The sequence below is a fragment of the Sitophilus oryzae genome, unplaced genomic scaffold, assembly GCF_002938485.1.
Source record: "Sitophilus oryzae breed Bouriz unplaced genomic scaffold, Soryzae_2.0 scaffold_1515_pilon_pilon, whole genome shotgun sequence".
Lineage (NCBI taxonomy): Eukaryota > Metazoa > Arthropoda > Insecta > Coleoptera > Curculionidae > Sitophilus > Sitophilus oryzae.
In genome coordinates, this window is record NW_022146187.1 from 1,590,391 (window position 1) to 1,599,878 (window position 9,488).

Genomic DNA, 9,488 nt, shown 5'->3' on the forward strand with positions numbered 1-9,488 from the left:
TTATTAGGTTATTAACTATGAAGGCTAAATAACCGGTTGCTTTTTGGTTGAAAATGCCGGCGAATCAAAAACAAAAACTTTTGAGGTTCTCTGGGTTAGATATACCGATCTGGTCATCGAAACTGCGTGTTCTGGATTTTAACGTGTATGACAGTGATGTAGACAGCTTAATGGAAAATTAAACGTATTAAAAGAGATAAAAGTTGGGTTGATACATTTCATCTATGCGGTATTGCCGGATTTTGCATCAAAATTTCAAACCACACAAACCGTAGGCGTTTACGAAAAATGTTGCATCTAGGGTTGGAACTTGATTTTTCACAATTAGTTACTCATTTTACTACAGCTGTAATCTTCATTTCAGTAGTATACATGAATGTTTTTTTAAAATAGGCTTATTTTTCCTACACACGTAAAACCCAGCAATACTGTATGCCATGTGTTGCCGCTTTTATTTTGTCTCTCTGTCAGTCAACCGGTCATTTATATTTATCTCTGTCGCATGCATTAAAATACAGACCCTGTGGTGGTTCCTGGTCACTTCATTTGCGTAATCTGTTGTGATGTTGAGACTGCGATAGGAAGATTATCTTCGTGTTCGTCTATTAGAGAGTATTCCAATAAAGAAATCATAGACGATTGAAGCATAAATAATGACAACTCATTAGCGTATATGTGTGAAACAGCAGCTAATCAGGAATTATGCAATTGTTTTGCAGTTCTGTGTAAACACATCTCGGGATTATTGTCGCAGACTATTATGTCAAATAGTCGAGCAACTATAGCTCATGCTTTTTTAGTTCGTTCACCAGATAAAGTTGTTAAAAGACAAACAAAACATTCAGTTAATTAGATGGTTTTATGGTTGTTTTTGTATTGATAAGAGATATAATTTTAACAATTTACAATGAACTAATAAAGTATTGTTTACAAATAATCCTTTATTATGTATAGAGGGTGAGCCTTAAATAAGTGTTCATATTTTTAAAGGTGGTATATTTCGATCCCGGTAAAAATAAATTTTGTTTTTATTTTATTTTTCAGAAAATAATCTTCGTAGTATGACTACATAGGTAATAGATTATATCAAGGAAATTCAAAGAGAAAAATAGTTTTTTTTAAGTTTTCAAAGTAAAGTAATTGAGCTATTTTAGAAAATTAGTTTAGTTATTTGAAAAACTCTAAAGAGTTTTTTTAATGCAGCAAATATGATGAAAGTATACATGACTATTTTTTTATAGCTCTTTAAACTAAGATTTAATCAAGAATGTTTTAATTTATTTCAGGAAGATTTGGTTAATCTTAAGAATATTCCCAATTCTTTGGCTGTTTTCTGTATGGCCACTTACGGTGAAGGCGATCCAACTGATAATGCAAATGGAATTTTATGAATGGTTACAAAATGGAGATGCAGACTTAACTGGCTTAAATTATGCGGTAAGTTAATATAATTTTTGTATACAAATATTAACCTGATGTATTGTAAAAAAAATGCCTCACTCCTATAACTGTTTTATTTTTTCAGATAAAAAAATTGAGATTATTTGTACAAAAATACTTTTTTCTAGATATGCTAATGACACGTATAGCATTACATTCTATTTATTCAGAATGTCTTATTTCCATCATAAATAAGTTATAGGGGTGATCCACTTTTGAGAAACACCAGGTACATTAATGAATCGGAATGTGTATGAACTATAGTATTTCTGGTGAAAGAATGTCTTAATACTCATTCAAAGTTGATTGTATGTTATGGAATATACCGGTAAGGTTAATTTAACGAATTTATGACCTGCGCGGCGGTATATTTTATAATTATAATATACTGCTTTTCTCTCACATAAATGATATATTATGTAAACTGATGTGTAAATTATAAGATAATCGCAGGGGCTTTCTCTCTTAACATTACTTAAAGCAACAAAATGTGGCAGCTGTGCTGAAATATCTCGGTACAAGTATTAATTAATAAAATTAATACTTGAAATTTTAAACATAGTATACCGGGTGCGTCTCAAAAGTGGCTCACCCCTATAACTTTTTTTTCTTTATCAGATAAAAATAGCACCCTCGGTGTTTTGTTGCTTTATTCGATAGAAAATGACACTCTGAATAGAATGACATATTATGTGTCAACTTTTCACATTTTCGAATACGGTTTATTTGAAATTGCAACACGCGATTCAAAACGACAATTTTACTCGAAGTACTAAGTGTGTTCTACCAAATTATTCGTAAAAATGCTTTTTCCAAATATGCTAATGAGCCACTTCTCGTTCCATTTGAAAAATTGAGATATGATTAAAAATACGATATGGGCATCTTTTTAACCCTGCCAGGACAAGACACGAATAACATTAGACGATCAAATATATTTTTCCAAGGCTCCTTTGATTAAAAATTAGTGTTTTTAACACAGTCATGGCACTCTAGATTGAAATTTAAAATACAATTTTGTTTTTAAGCAAAATGTCATATGGCATTCTATTCAGAATGTCATTTTCTATCGAATAAAGTAAAAAAATACCGAGGGTGCCATTTAAAAATCAAAAGTTGTAGTCATTTCCGGTAGAACAGGAAGTGGCCGAAAAGAATTGAATACGTCAATCAATTCTAATTTATGTCATATACTAACATACCAAATCAAGCTTTTTTATCTGATAAAATACAAAAGTTATGGGGATGAGCCACTTTTGAGACGCACCTGGTATATATACTTACGGCAATTTGAAAGGTTACTGGAGAGCAGCTATTATAAAATTTTCGAAGATTAAATTTATTGTTTGTCAAGGTCAAGTTTTCGGGCTTTAAGCAGATTTCAGATAATATACAGGATGAAACCTCTCACACCTCTCATACTTTTGGTGAATGTTCATTTTGGTATATATGTATTTACACATTATTGAGTTCTACAGGATGTCCACAAAATTAAATAAAGTTGTGTTTTTTTTAATTGAATACCCCATATCTTAATTATAATTTTGGATTTTAGATAAAAATAAATGAGGATTTATTAAAGAAGTTTATATCGAAAAATGTAAGGTTTTTTGACATATTTAGTTGTCACTGCTTTAGTATACAAATGAATAAATGATTTTATTGGAATAAAACCACACACACATTTGATAGAATCATTCATTCATTAACCATTCGATAGCCTATTTCATTCGATAGTTCCCATCGCTAATATTTATTATTTTTGAAAAATTAACAACAAACCAATGTTAAATTTGAATAAGCTACCTAAATTACAGTTTACCCTTACAGGTTAAAGTAACCATTGTATGATAAATCAAATTTAAATTTGACAATAAAAGTTATACACAGTGAGACAAAATTGATATTGCAACACTGGTCAACTATAGGGGCTAATGGGGCAAGTTACTCTATATTTTAAATACCCTAGTATATTATTTCGGTTTTCAACGCAGTGATCATGTCCGTTCAAAATATTAAGGATTCTCTATACATATTTCTCATTTTTTGTTAAACTAATATCACTATCATAATACAGCCACTTCCAAATATTAGTAAAAATATCTTATGATATTAAATAACAAAAGTGAAAATAACTAGAAAAAGTATTTGTCTGAGAGGTAAGCAATCTAGATAGTATTTTGAACAGACATGATTTCTGCATAGAATGTCTAATAAAATTAATAAATAATATATTGGCTGCCTCGTTTTTAATGCTTGTTTCAATAACGATGACGATTGTTCAATATCAATATTTTCTCACTCTGTATAACTTTTCATGTCATATTCAAATTTAATTTATCGTATAATTGTTATTTTAACCTATAGCATGTTATACCGGATGATCGCTTTGAAATGACGATCTATGACATTCTCCATATAATTTTACAAATAAATGACAGCGATCTTCATTTCATAGCCATCGCTGACGCCGTTTTTTCGATCATATTGTATATTTTTATTCACATTTCAAATTTGTCTATCATTTTCGGAAATGTAAAAAATGTAGAAAAAACTATATTATTGATATGAACTTCTTTATCAATAATGTGAACAAAATGAACCAAACATTAATTTTCTTCCTAGAATCTAAAAACTACTTAATATCTAGGTGTTCCATTAAAAATGTTGTATATAACTTTTTTTGAAATACCCTGTCCTGTACACTGCATAGCTTAAATTTAGCTTAGTGTTTCTATTATTATTTTATTATAAGTGTTCATTATTTTAATATATGGAATTTAAAACAATGTGATCTGATAAGTTATCTAAACATAGAAGTAATCAACGAAGTAACATATGATCATTTATTATATATATTTTGAGGATTTATTTTCTCCCATGCAGTGATGACAATTTACTTTTTGTTATTATCTCGTCTCAAATTTAATTTGATGTCTCATTGTGAGTGAATAGACTAGTATGATTCATTATTTTTTATATATTCAAATCTCATCCTATTTTATTATCATGTTCTTAAATTCTTTTGTCCGTTTTCATTCGCAATTTAAATTAGACGAAATTTAAATGATCAAAATAAATTGCATCATGCGCAGTTCGTGTGATTGGCGAACGAAACTAGAGGGGTTCATGATTGTTGCAAACAATGTTATTCTACACTTAAAACAACAAGCTAGCATGAGACGACGTATTTGCTATCCTTGAATAACAACTATTTTACATATGCTTTATATCTGTAGTAGACGTTTGATTTAAATTATATTTGTTTTGAATAGGTACCTAAATAGTATATAAATAAATAACGGTACCTACCTGATCTCTTCATCCTTAAGTATTTAGATGTTTTATGTTAGATAATATTTAAGTTAATAATAATGCAATAAGTCTTATTTACAGTCTTATAATTTATAATAGGAAATGGAAAATTACTACTCTCAACGGTACGTTTTCTTTAACTGATGATTAAGTGTCATACTGCTATACTACTATAATACGTTTTTCAGATAAACCTCCTGTATACTGGGTGTCTTTCAAAAGTGGCTTAAACTTGATTTTCATGCATCCGTTGTCCGACGATACGTTGATACGATATTAATTTTATCGGTAGAATTTAAAGACTTTGATTGGTTAGAAAAATAACGCAGGTGTTAAATTTATTGCATTTTCATGCTTCCGTTTATCGGATATACGTTGGTGTTATTTTATATTTTCGTTTCCATAACGATTTTGCTATTTTACTTATATTTTTATTAAGGTTAGATTAAATTTGTCAATAAAGTGTCAAAACGTCCGTTATCGTTATGGTTATCGTATGAACGGGTCCGTTGACGGGCTGAAGTAAATATTTACGGATGAAAATTGGCGCGAAAACTCTATGACCGATCAGAGCGCTGTCGGACCATCGCTATTAACCACGTATCAACAATAACGGATGCATTCTTTTGTCAAGCTTTAATCTTGTAACTTTTAATTTTTTCAGAATCTAAACCGCTCATTAAAGAAATTCCGAAAAGTGTTTATAGCGTCCATTTTCAAAGTAATTATTGCTATCTTGTGAGTTTAATTCAAGCTTTATTTACTCTCAACCGGTGATAATTGTGAAAAGTGGCATTAAAAAACTTAAAAGCTGTGCTGAGAACTGTGAACTGCAAAACCATCGTGGATCGTGGCATAACGTCGGTTTCTAATATTTCCTATAGGTATTTCATACATGCGTCCATATAAAAATAAAGTTTCTGTGTATGCAACAACACACTGTATTTTTATTTATAAAATTAAACGAGAATAATAGTAAATTTGAATAAACAATATTTGACGATATAATTCCGGAAAAAGCCGAACCGCTCCGAAATTTTCAAAAGTTTTGTGTCGCGACCGTTGCAAGAATAGCGCCAAATAGTGTTTACATTGTCCTTATGGGCACTTTCCAATCTAAACTTGTTTCATTTATCTATGCGTTATCGTATGAACGGGTCCGTTGACGGGCTGAAGTAAAATATTTTGGTAAAATATTTACGGATGAAAAGTGGCGCGAAAACTCTATGACCAATCAGAGCACCGTCGGACCATCGTATCAACCATGTATCAACGTATAACAGATGCATGAAAATCAAACTTTACCCGTGTAACTTTGAATTTTTTCAGATTAAAAAAAAACAAGATTTGGTATGTGTGAATGTGTGTATATGACAGATCAGGATTGATTGACGTATTCAGTTAGTTTTGGTCACTTCCTGTTTCACCGGAAATTACTATAACTTTAGATTTTTAAACGGTACCATTTACGGTATCGTTTAAAAATTTGATAGAAAATAGCATTCTGAATAGAATGACATATATGTCAACTTTTGATATTTTCGCTTAAATAAATTGTATTTTAAATTTCAATTCAGAGTGCCACGTGTGTGATAAAACTAATTTTTAATCAAGTAGCATTGGGAAAATAGATTTTATCGTCTAATGTTTTTCGTGACATTTTCTGGCCATTTAAAAAATGGCCCAATCGTATTTTTAATCATAACTCAATTTCAAATAGAACGATAGTGGCTCTTTAGCCACTTTTTTAGCATATTTGGAAAAAGCATTTTTTACGGATAGTCGTACCACATACTATTTCAATTCACACATATACCTGGGTTGAACACATATACCTGGGCATACGAGGCTTTGGGCCTTAAGCTAAACATCGACAAAACTAAAATCATGTGCACTCCCCCGGAAGTTATATATTTACTGCGTACTGTTCTAAAATTGTCCATGTATATTCTTTTTGTAATTTTAAAGACTTAAATTTTTTTGAATTGTATTATTTGTATTGTGTATTTTTTGTTGTTTGTATTTTTTTGTGATTTTGTTGTTTGTGAGTGCTTTATCGATGAAGCTGTTTTGGCTTTTTGTACAATAAAGCGTTGTTTGTTTGTTGAAGATCACAACAATGCTATAAAAATCGGAGAAGAACTATTGGAATATGTGGCGGAATTCAATTACCTTGGCAGTTTGATTTCGGAAAAGGCCAATATTGACTCTGAAATTCAGCACAGGATTAGTAGCGCCTCAAGGGCATTCTGGAAATTAAAAGACAGGGTTTTCTACAATCATGACTTGAGTACAAAAACAAAACTTGCATTATACCGAGCAATTATAATCCCCACCACCATGTTATATGGGAGCGAAACCTGGGTGCCTTACCGCCGACACATGAACGCATTAAACAAGTTGCAACAGAGGACACCTTAGGCAACTCTTAAGAGTCCGTTGGTTCCATCATGTCTCAAATGTATCGGTCCTTGAAAAAGCTAAGTATTGAAGTCATGGTCACAAAATCCCGCTTAAGATGGTCTGGTCACGTATGCAGAATGCAAGAAAACCGTATATCAAAATCTCTGCTTTACGGTGAGCTTGTAGACGGTGAGAGGAGACCGGGTGGACAACCAGAAAGATACAAGGACATTTTCCATGAAAATTTAAAGGAATTAACATGCAGAATGGGTGGGAAAAAGCAGCTCACAATGGAGACCCAATGGAGAAGGTTGTAAACTCAGTTAACAGCGGCAACCAAAAAATAAAGAACTAATAAAGCAATGGATTTTTAGATGGCTCGAAGATTGCGGAATATAGATAACATCACGTATCGGGCTTTTCAGTCACAGAAAAGCTCATGAAGAAACGCCGTGACCATCTTCTTTGTATTCGAATGCCTGGTCAGCCAGGTAACAGCTGTATGTGTATGTATGTATGTATTTCAATTCAAATTTTCGTTATGAACACAGCTGTTACACTCTGGATTGAAATTTAAAATACCTACCAAAGATACCTACCTACTATTTTATTGAAGCGAAAATGTCAAAAGTTGACCTGTCAGATGTCACTCTATTCAGAATGTCGTCATAGATAAATGCAACAAGTTTAGATTGGAAAGCCCGTAAAAATTTTAGGTCGCGAAATTATCTTGGGTCGCAACCGTTATACGCGATCTGGCGCTGCCATAGCGGTCGCTAAGAATAACGGCAAACAAAAACAGAAATAATTTTCTCTTGTCAAAGTCAGAATCTTCAAAAATCATAATAATCTTTTCAAAATCTAAACCACTCTCATTAAAGAAATTCAGAAAAAGTGTTTCAAGCGTCCATTTTCAAAGTAATTGTATTACTATCTTGTGAGTTTAATTCAAGTTTTATTTACTCAAACCAGTGATAATTGTGAAAAGTGACATTAAAACTTAAAAAGCTGTGCTGTGAACTGTGAACTGCAAGAACCATCGTGGATCGTGGCATATCGTCGGTTTCCAATGTTTATAGGTATTTCTTACATGCGTCCTTATATAAAATAAAGTTTCTTGTATGCAACACACTGTATTTTATTTATAAAATTAAAAGGGAAAATAATAATAGAATTTGAAAACAATATTTGGCGATATAATTCCGGAAAGAGCCCAACCGCTCCGAAATTTTCACAAAAGTTTGGGTCGCGACCGTTGCAAAAGAATAGCGCCAAATAGCGTTTACATTGTCCTTATGGGCACTTTCAATCTAAACTTGTTTCATTTATCTATGAATGTCGTTTTCTATTTAATAAAGTAAAAAATATCGGGGTACCATTTAAAATCAAAAGTTACAGGCTATTTCAGGGTGAAACATGGAAGTAATAAAAAAATGAAGTGATGCGTCAATCGGAATCTTGATTTTATGTTATATACTAACAGACCAAAACTTCGTTTTGTTTGAGAGAAAAATCACTGTAACTGTCAAATCAACTTATAGAAAAACCTTGGTATAAATGCTCCAGATAAATCTGAGGATATATTTTTACTTATTATTTGTTTATTTATTTATTTATTTAATTAATTACGGCAGTGTGAACTTATTAGATTATAGAATTTACATAATATGTTTTGTTTATTTATAGGTCTTTGGTTTAGGAAATAAAACGTATGAACATTACAACGAAGTTGCCATTTATATAGATAAAAGATTGGAAGAATTAGGAGCTACAAGAGTGTATGAATTAGGATTAGGAGACGATGATGCGAAGTAAGAACTAGAATTTAATTAATAATTTTAAAATTGGCACTGTCGACAATTTTGTTTTAATAAACTAATTATACATTATTATTTGGTGATGAGACTTTTTTAATGTTACCTTCGAATCATAATAATTTCTTTTTTGTCATTACAGTATTATTTTCTTATGATTCCTACATAATTAAATGTCTATATAATAGTTATTAAATTCTAATTAAACGACTGAGATGGATGCATACAGTTTTATTACTGACAACTATAAATTAACTTAAAAATTCCGTGTTTAAGTAACATACATGTTGGTATTTATTTGCTTAAAAAAAAATGAGTGAGTAGAAAAACTTACATCAATGGAATTTTGATCTTATAGGTAAACATAGAATTATTTTAACTTAATAAAAAAAAAAATTTTATTAAAATTTTAAACTATATCCATTTATTTTTAGAGAAAATTTTTTTTTTTTTTTTTTTTTTTTTTTTTTTTTTTTTTTTTTTTTTTTTTTTTTTTTTTTAAAATAAAGTTTGATT

General features: G+C 30.7%; 1 long non-coding RNA gene across 1 annotated transcript; it reads left to right on the forward strand.

Moving 5' to 3' along the window:
- Nucleotides 1-1,373: 1,373 nt before the first annotated feature.
- On the forward strand, nt 1,374-8,903 carry LOC115878480. Its single transcript, XR_004049534.1, has 2 exons — nt 1,374-1,437; nt 8,845-8,903. It is a non-coding gene; the product is annotated as an uncharacterized LOC115878480 (long non-coding RNA).
- The last annotated feature ends 585 nt before the right edge of the window (nt 8,904-9,488 follow it).